Consider the following 9,528-nt stretch of genomic DNA (forward strand, 5'->3'; position numbering starts at 1 on the left):
CTCCAGAAGCCACCTGGTGGCATCCCCATAAGTTCTCCTGTGGTTTCAGGTTCTCGGTAAAATAGTAAAGCACCTGTAAATCAGGAAATTGTGCCTGATAAATTCTGAGGAATAGTGATTTTTTTCCCCAGGGAACACATGTGGGAGTCAGGGAATCTGCATTGGTAGCAGAATTCAGGCTAAATTTCCTCTATTTAACTCTACTCCAGGCTAAGTGCATTTCTGGAGGACAGAAAGGATACCTGCATTTCACATACACAGAAGGTCATGGTCTGCACTATCCCCCGGATAACTTATACACATGTGGACCTCCAGTGCCCTGTCACTTAACCACCAGTCTCCTCTGTCAACTTTACTCACAGGGCTTTACACACTCTGAAGTAGAGGAACTAGATTTTATCAACTAATAAACTTTCTGTTTCTCTGAAACCTAACAGCTATCCCTTTGCTATGACTTATCCATATGTGAACCTTTAAGCTAAGCAGAACTGTTACATCTGTGGTCCCATTTATGAATCCAGTACCATCTGATTTTGATGTTGTGACATTTTTCTTCTCAACAAGTAGATATGCATGTGGATAAAACTCTGAGTCTTGTGTACATTCTGGTGGGCCTTTATGTATCCTCTTCTATCTACTCTGGAACAGTTATCCATCTGCTCTGTGTAAGGCCCACCCATCATCCCAGAGATGAAGAATACTGAGGAACCAGATCAGTGAGGTCTTCACCATCAGGTTCACTGAATAGAGCTGTTGGCTCTCCTCCTTCATTTATACTTGTTCTCACTTGTCCTGGTGCAGTTGTCCTTGATCACAGGAAAACTAAGACTGATATAGTGGGAAACAAGTGGGGAATGTTACCTTGATTGAAATCCAACACTAATCTCGTCTTTATAGTCATTATTTTTACATTTACTGAGAAAAACTTTCCCTATTCAATGTCATGAAATTAATGTATGTTCTAAATGTCCATTTTAAGAATATTCCATTTAATGTTATATACTTTCTGGACTTCAAGGATGATAGGGTATGTATCTCATGATTTACCTTAATATGTAAGGCTATCCAGGGGCTTTTCACTATTAACATTTTATTTTTTAATTTCATTTTAATTGACAAATAATAATTGTGTATTTATGGAGTATGATGTGATGTTTTGACTCATAGGTGCATTATATAAAAATGCAGTCAAGATGATTACCACATCCCTCACTATCCAATTTACTAATTTTAGATAAAATGTGTTTCTCTAAAAATGTATGTCTGCATGCATGTGTGTATGTATGAATGCATGTATGTATCTGAGAGACAGAGAAAGTTACAGAGGTTTTACTTCCTTCTTCACTCCCCAAATATACACAATGGCTGGGGCTGAAGCTGGATGAAGCTGTGATCCAGGAACTCATTACAGGTGTCAGGCATACTCTAACCCAGGCACTTTGATATGAGATGCAGTTATCTCAACCAGGATCTTAACTACCATACCAAATGCCTTACCTTAAATATCAATCATTTTAGCAAATGAGAAATACATTGTACATTATTTTCACATTTATTTTTCTTTATTTGAGAAAGCATTACAGAGAAAGGGACTGAGGGAGGGAGGGAAAGAGGGAGAAAAGAAAGGAGGGAGGGAGGAGAGACAGAGAATCTTCCATCCATTTGTTCACTCCCCAAATGGAAACAGTTGTGGCTGGGCCAGGCTGAAGCCTGGAGCCTGGAGCTTCTTTTGGGTCACCCACCTGTGTACAGGGCCCCAAACACTTGTGGCATCTTCCACTATTTTCCCAGGGCATTAGCAAAGATCTGGGTTGGAAGTGGAGTAGCTGGGACTTGAACTGGCACCCATATAGGATGTCAGTGTTTCCAGTAGAGGCTTAACCTGCCAGGCTATAAAACTGACTATAAAAATATACAATATATTACCAATGGTGGTCAACTTGCAGTGGAATAACTCATTAAAATGTTTTCTTTTATACTCAGTTGAACTTTGCATCCTTCAATAAACATCTTTCCTTTCCTCATCCCAACCTCATTCCCCTTGACAACCTGTGGTAGTCTCTATCCTTTTTTATTAATATCTCCAATGTGTATGTGACACATTTTTCAGGCTGCATGGGGGTATCTACACAGTTTTGCCATTTCATAGAATCATTGCAAGCAAAAACTTTACTTTGTGAATTTGTTTTCAGTAGCTCAAGAAGCCCAAATAGACTTGCTTCTCAGATCTTATCATCCCTGAGATTATAGTTGGGGATAAAATCACCTCAAGTATTAAAATTATTTAGACATTATTTATTTTTTAATATTTTATTTTTAACTTTTATTTAGTAAATACAAATTTCCAAAGTACAGTTTATGGATTACAATGGCTTCCCCCCTATAACTTCCCTCCCACCTGCAACCCTTCCATCTCCCACTCCCTCTCCCATTCTATTTGCATCAAGATTCATTTTCAATTATCTTTATATACAGAAGATCAATTTAGTATATATTAAGTAAAGATTTAATCAGTTTGCACCCACACAGAGCATAAAGTGTAAAATATCATTTGAGTACTAGTTATAGCATTAATTCACATTGAACAACACATTAAGGACAGAGAACCTACATGAGGAGTAAGTGCACAGTGACTCCTTTTGTTGACTTAATGAATTGACACTCTTGTTTATGGCATCAGTAATCTCCCTAGGCTCTAGTCATGAGTTGCCAAGGCTATGGAAGCCTTTTGAGTTCACTGTCTTTGATCTTATTTAGACAAGGTCGTAGTCAGAGTGGAAGTTTTCTCCTCCCTTCAGAGAAAGGTACATTATTAGTCACATTGGAAGAGGACATGAAGATGGTGAGAAAGTTTGAGAAGGGGTAACAGAGGAAAGAAGGCTGCTCAAGCAGCAGTGATTTACTAAAACCTATTAAGTCTGTTTATATTTTCTGTAGCAGATGTTATTATCAAGTATACCATATATTTTTGTATTTATTTATAAACTGTTTGTCTTCCTCACTCATAAACTAAAGTGAGAACTCCCTGAATGCATAGATATGTGTCTATTTGCTTCATTGCTAATTCTCTACCACCTACCATTCACAGATTAGGAAAGCTGTCATATATGCCAAGCCATTGAATGAAAGTACTATGTTAATCAGTAATGACAGCAGTTACTGTGTAGCAACATGCACTAATCTCTGCCTAAGAAAGTTACATCCATTCTATTCTCTGAAAGCAATTTGCATGCATTTTTCTTTCTTAGTTTCAAAGCATCACCAAGTTACCCCATTATGAGAGCTCCCATAACTATATTGCAGGTTGGCAGAAAAAAGGGAAAGGAAGTGGTCATGTGGAGAAGAGGCTATGCCTGTGGGTCACTTTACTTTATAATGGTATCGTCTTGTGAGAATTAACTCATTCTAGGACACAGGCATGAATCTTTGCAATAGTAGTGCTCCCCAATATGCTAATACCAGAATCCATCTGAAAAATATTCAACATGGCACTATTGCCCCCTTGGACAAAACATCCACCTCATGAACCCTCAGGGGCATTCTCAGACCAAATTCAAACCATAGTGTCACATGATCCAGTAATCCAATTTTGGGGTATATATACTAGGTATTGAAATCAATATTTTATGTTTATTGTAGAATTATTAACAACATCCAAAAGATGAACTCATGTGTCCATTAATAATAGAGTGAATAAAAATATTGTATATCGATAAAAGTTAATGCCACATGGCCTTTAGATAAAGAAGCTCTGTTGTTCATTACATTAATAGAACTATGAAATGTTATAGAAGTTGAAATAAGTCAAATACAGAAAGAAATACAATTTGGATTCTACTATATGTAGAAATGAATCAAGTTAATAATCAAGACAAAATAATTTTTAATTTATATTCTAAAGTCAAAATAAAAGGATGGAATTAATGAGAAAAAATATCAAAATGTTGTGTGAAAGTAGAACCAGTAAAAAAATGGGGTGGGGGCTTATACAGGTGTATGAGGTTTCAAATGTATAGAATATAAACAAATGTTTGTTTAAAATATAAATATGCAAGTATAAAATTAAATAAAACAAAGAATACTAATTTGAAAAACAAACACACATAACAAGTACAAATTTTAAAATGTTGACATTTACCACAAAGATAGAAATACAACAAAATTAATTTTGAATTATTTCTCAAGACTCCCTTATAATGTATTTTACATGGAAACTTTATATTAAGGTTTGTAAAACACTAAATTTTCCTTTTGTAACAACTATAAAAGATATGTTGTCTGAGGTTTGTGGCTACTCACATAGTATTCATATTTTACTTTTATATGTTCTTTTTAAAAATTTATATAAAGGGAAATAATTTCATGTATTTTATACATACAGTTTTTTTTTATTTGAAAGACAGAGTTACAGAGAGAGTTAGAGAAAGAAAGAGAGGTCTTCCATCTACTGGTTCACTCTCCAGATGGCTGCAATGGCTGGAGCTGTGCATATCTGGAGCCAGGAGCCAGGAGATTCCTCCAAGTCTCCCATGTGGGTGCAGGGGCACAAAGATTGGTCAATCTTCTATTGCTTTGCCATGACATACCAGAGAGCTGGATCTGAAGTGGAGCAGCTGGGACACAAACCAGCACCCATATGGGATGCCAGCACTGCAGGCAATGGCTTTACCCACTAAGCCACAGTGCCAGCCCCACCATAATCCATTTCTTCCACTCACAAATTCCTTTCATGCCCATTTGCAGTTCATCCCATTCCCAACTTCAACACTAGGAAACTACAAATATGCTTTCTGCATTTATAGAATATTTTTTTTTAAAAAAAGATATGTAGATTCTGTGTCTAGCTTCTTTCACCTAGCATAATGTTCCAAAAATCCATTTATGTTGTACATTTTGGTTGAGTAATAATTTCACTGAACAGAAGCACCATAGTTTATCTATTTGCTCATTGAAAACATTTAGGTTTTTCAGTTTTATTTGAGTGTTAATAAAGCTGTTATGTATATTCAGATTCAGATTCTTTGTGTGAATGTTAAGTTTTCATTCCCCTAAGATAAATAGCTGGGAACGCAACTTTTAAATTATACTCATATGGTGATGTGTGTTTATAAAACACAGCCATGATTTTTTTTTACAGACAGAGTGGACAGAGAGAGAGAGAGAGACAGAGAGAAAGGTCTTCCTTTTGCCATTGGTTCACCCTCCAATGGCCGCCGTGGCCAGTGCGCTGCAGCGGGCAAACCACACTGATCCAATGGCAGGAGCCAGGTACTTATCCTGGTCTCCCATGTGGGTGCAGGGCCCAAGGACTTGGGCCATCCTCCACTGCACTCCCTGGCCACAGCAGAGACCTGGCCTGGAAGAGGGGCAACCAGGACAGAATCTGGCACCCTGACCAGGACTAGAACCCCGTGTGCTGGCGCCACAAGGTGGAGGATTAGCCTAGTGAGCCGCAGATGATTTTTTTCAAGAGCTGATATTCCAGATTACATTCCAACCTGTAATTTGAGAGAGGTCTTGTCACTCCAAATCCTTGCTACCACTTTATATCATCAGCATAAACTTTAGTCAGTACAATAGATTGTGGCAATATCTCATTCTGTCCTTAATTTGTATTTGTTTATTTTTCATGTACTTACTTCCTATATGTATATACCTACCCCTTTATGAAATGTATGTCTTTATCATGTCTTTATCCATTTCTAATTGGACTTCCTATTTTCCTACAAATGAGTTGAGTATGTATATATACTCATATATATATAAGGTGTATATAGTGTGTATATGTATATCTAGTATCTATATACACACACATACATACTAGATACATGTACTTTTTGAGACACGTGATTTGCAAATGTTTTCACCCAGTTAGTAGGTAGTATTTCTTTTTTTATAACACTGTAAATGCAAACTGAAGCATTCAGCTATCATTTTTGTACACAATTTTTTCTTACCTCAGTCAGCCGTTTTTATATGTACAAATTTTGAATCTCTGTCATTTTGTAGATATATAATTATATATTCCTTGTCAATTAGTCTTTTTGTCATTATGAAATGTTATTTTTTATCCCTAGCAATAATCCATGTCCTGAAATCTATGTTGCTTCTTATCAATATAGTCAGTCTAGCTTACTAAGATTAGTGTTTGCAAGGTATTCTTTTTTTAATTTGTCTGTGTACTGATATTTAACTTAATTTTCATTTATTTTAGAAATTTAACTTCTTTAGCATATAGTTGGAGTGGCTTTTTTTCTTCAGTATGAAAACTGAGTTAATTGGAATGTTTACAGCCTTTATAGTTAACGTAATCACCAGTAAGACTTTCAGTGTTTTATTGTACTGTATGTTTGTTGTTTTTGTTCTTGCTTACTATGTTTTCTTTCTTGATTCAGCTAATTGAGTTTATTTATTCACTGAGGATATGTTTTGTCCTAGCTATTTGTTTATGTGCTTTAGCCCTTTATTCTTTCTAAAATATGATTTTCTATGCATTAATATAACCACATTTACCTTATCTCAGTCTATTTGTTAAGCATTTTTATTTATTTATGGGCATGCAGGAATGGGGATGAGGGTGAGAGCTAGAGTGAGAGCAAGAAAATCAGAAAGAGTGTGTGTGTGAGGGAGAGAGAGGGAGAGAGAGAGACATCTCCCATCAGCAGGCTTCTCCCTCAAATACCAAAATTGCTCATGATTGGGCTAATTCCAAAGTGGTAACTGGACTGAAATCCAGATCTCCCACATTGGTGGTAAGGACCCATCAATTTGAGTCATCAGTTGTTGTTACCCAAATGTGAACACCAGGTGGAAACTGGAATCAGAAATCAAAGTAGGATTCAAGCCATTATGTTAAAGGGAGGGAGAGACAGAGAGAGAGAAGGAAAGGGGAAGGGAGGGGAAGGGAGAGGAAGGGAGGGGAAGGGAGGGGAGGGAAGGGAGGGGAGGGAAAGGAGGGGAGAGAAGGGGAGGGAAAGGAGGGGAGGGAAGGGGAGGAGAGTGGATTGGAGCAGAGGGAGAGGAGGGAAGGGAAGGGGAGGGGAAGGAAGCGGAGGGATACAAGGAGACAGACATTCTATAGGCTAGGTCACTCCACAGATGCTGGATGATGACAATACCCAGAGCTGGCCCAGGCCAGAAGATGGCAAATCAATCCAAGCCACCTCTATAGGTGACAGAGATTCAACTATTTGAGCCATCACCTGCTGCCTCCCAGAGTTTGCACCAGCAGGAAACTGCAATCAGGAGTGGAGCTGGGACTCCAATCCAGGCCCTCCCATAAGGGATGCAGCTGTCTCAAGTGGTATCTTAATCGCTATGACAAAGGCCTGCCCCATATGTATTTTATTAATTCCAAAACTCATTGTTACTATTGTTACATTAAATGGATAAATGTGTATTGAAAGAATTTTAAAAATAAGAGAAAAAAATTTTATATTTATCTATGTATTTACCATTTCTGGGCTCTTTATTTCTTTTTTGTGGATCTGGATTTCCATTTGGCACAAATTTCCTTCAATTTACAATAAATATTTGTACAATAAAATTTTGTTCAAATTATTGTGTAATTTGTAGCAGATAATTTTTTCCTATTTGTATACCTGAAAAAGCATTTCATCATATATATGAAAGAAACATATATATGTGTGTACACAAATATATTTATCTATAAAATACATATATATGTTTCATACATATGTTTCTACTTTTAAACTAAGTATAGTTTTCATTGTTGGAAACTTGGAAACCTCCCAGTTTGGGGAATGGTTTTATCTTGGGCTTCCTAGTTTCACCTGACTCACACACACCTTAATATCCACTAATGCAGAGACCCTTATGCAGATTTATGTAGATCTTTCTCTGGATAGCTTCCTTCTTCCTGATCCACGTCTCCCAAATCACACCTGCTTCAGCCTCTGACAACACAAGGTCTACTCAGCCCAGAAGAACCACCTTAGTTTCCATCCTCCTGAGCTGCCTTCTTCTAACAGAAATGGGTCCTCTTTTATAGGGGTCTCTTGTTTTCTTGCTCAAGGATTATGGCCCAACACTGCTGTTGCCCAGTATCTGTATGCCTTGGTCTCATTTTTCTGTGCTCTTACTGTTTATGGTGGGCAGAAAAATCTGGTACCAATTACTTCAACAAGAGTCAAAATGAAAAAATGCAGGCTGGCACCGTGGCTCACTTGGCTAATCCTCTGCCTGTGATGCCGGCACCCCAGGTTCTAGTTCTGTTTGGGGCACCAGATTCTGTCCCGGTTGCTCCTCTTCCAGTCCAGCTCTCTACTGTGGCCGAGGAAGCCAATGGAGGATAGCCCAAATGCTTGGGCCCTGTGCCTGCATGAGAGACCGGGAGGGGACACCTAGCTCCTTGCTTTGGACCGGCGCTGTTCGCTGGCCACACAGCCAATTGGGGGGGGGGTGAAGCAACGGAAAAGGAAGACCTTTCTCTCTGTCTCTTTCTCTAACTCTTCCTGCCAAAAAATGAAAAAATAAAAAACAGAACGTAATGTCACTTTCCATTTTCATTTCCCTTCCCTCTATCCTTACTCACTGCCACTTTCCCTTGTGTTTCCTTTATTAGTTGTCTTTTGATTTTTATAATGACATACTTTCAATTTACTTTATAAACACAAGTTCAGCCCTCTACTAAGCAAACAAATTGAGAAGAAGTAGAGGTCGTTAGGTTGAGAAAGTTCTAGCACCCTGGGCACCTCTATAGACAATCTAAAGTCTAACATTAACAGTGAAACAAAACCTAAGCTCCAAATTGGGACTTTCCACTGGATCACATACACATAAGCCAAAGCCTTATTGCCTCTTATCAAGTAATATCTTTTTTTAAAGATTTTTATTTATTTGACAGGTAGAGTTACAGACAATGAGAGAGACAGAGAGAAAGGTCTTCCTTCCATTGGTTCACGCCCCAAATGGTTGCAATGGTAGGAGCTACTCTGATCTGAAGCCAGGAGCCAGGTGCTTCCCCCCTGTCTCCCGTGTGGGTGCAGAGGCCCAAGCACTTGGGCCATCCTCCACTGCTTTCCTAGGCCACAGCAGAGAGCTGGATGGGAAGAGGAGCAACCTGGGACTAGAACCTGGCACCCATATGGGATGCCGGCATGACAGAGGATTAACCTAGTGCACCACCACACTGGACCCTCAAGTAATATCTTTTTTTTTATCTTTTATTTAATGAATATAAATTTCCAAAGTACAACTCATGGGTTACAATGGCTTTCCCCCGCATACCTCCCTCCCACCCACAACCCTCCCCTTTCCCACTCCCTCTCCCCTTCCATTCACATCAAGATTCATTTTCGATTATCTTAATATACAGAAGATCAGCTTAGTATACCGTAAGTAAGGATTTCAACAGTTGGTTCCCACACAGAAACATAAAGTGAAAAATAATAGATGATTTTTTTTAAATGATGATGAAATCAGATCAGACCTATTGTCATGTTTAATCCCAGTGAGAGTCAAGTTGGGAATTGATAATTTCTTTTTTTTTTTTTTTTACAGAAGATC

This window comes from Oryctolagus cuniculus, unplaced genomic scaffold, assembly GCF_051225735.1.
Source record: "Oryctolagus cuniculus isolate XC-2025 breed Fujian yellow rabbit unplaced genomic scaffold, ASM5122573v1 ptg000055l, whole genome shotgun sequence".
NCBI lineage: Eukaryota > Metazoa > Chordata > Mammalia > Lagomorpha > Leporidae > Oryctolagus > Oryctolagus cuniculus.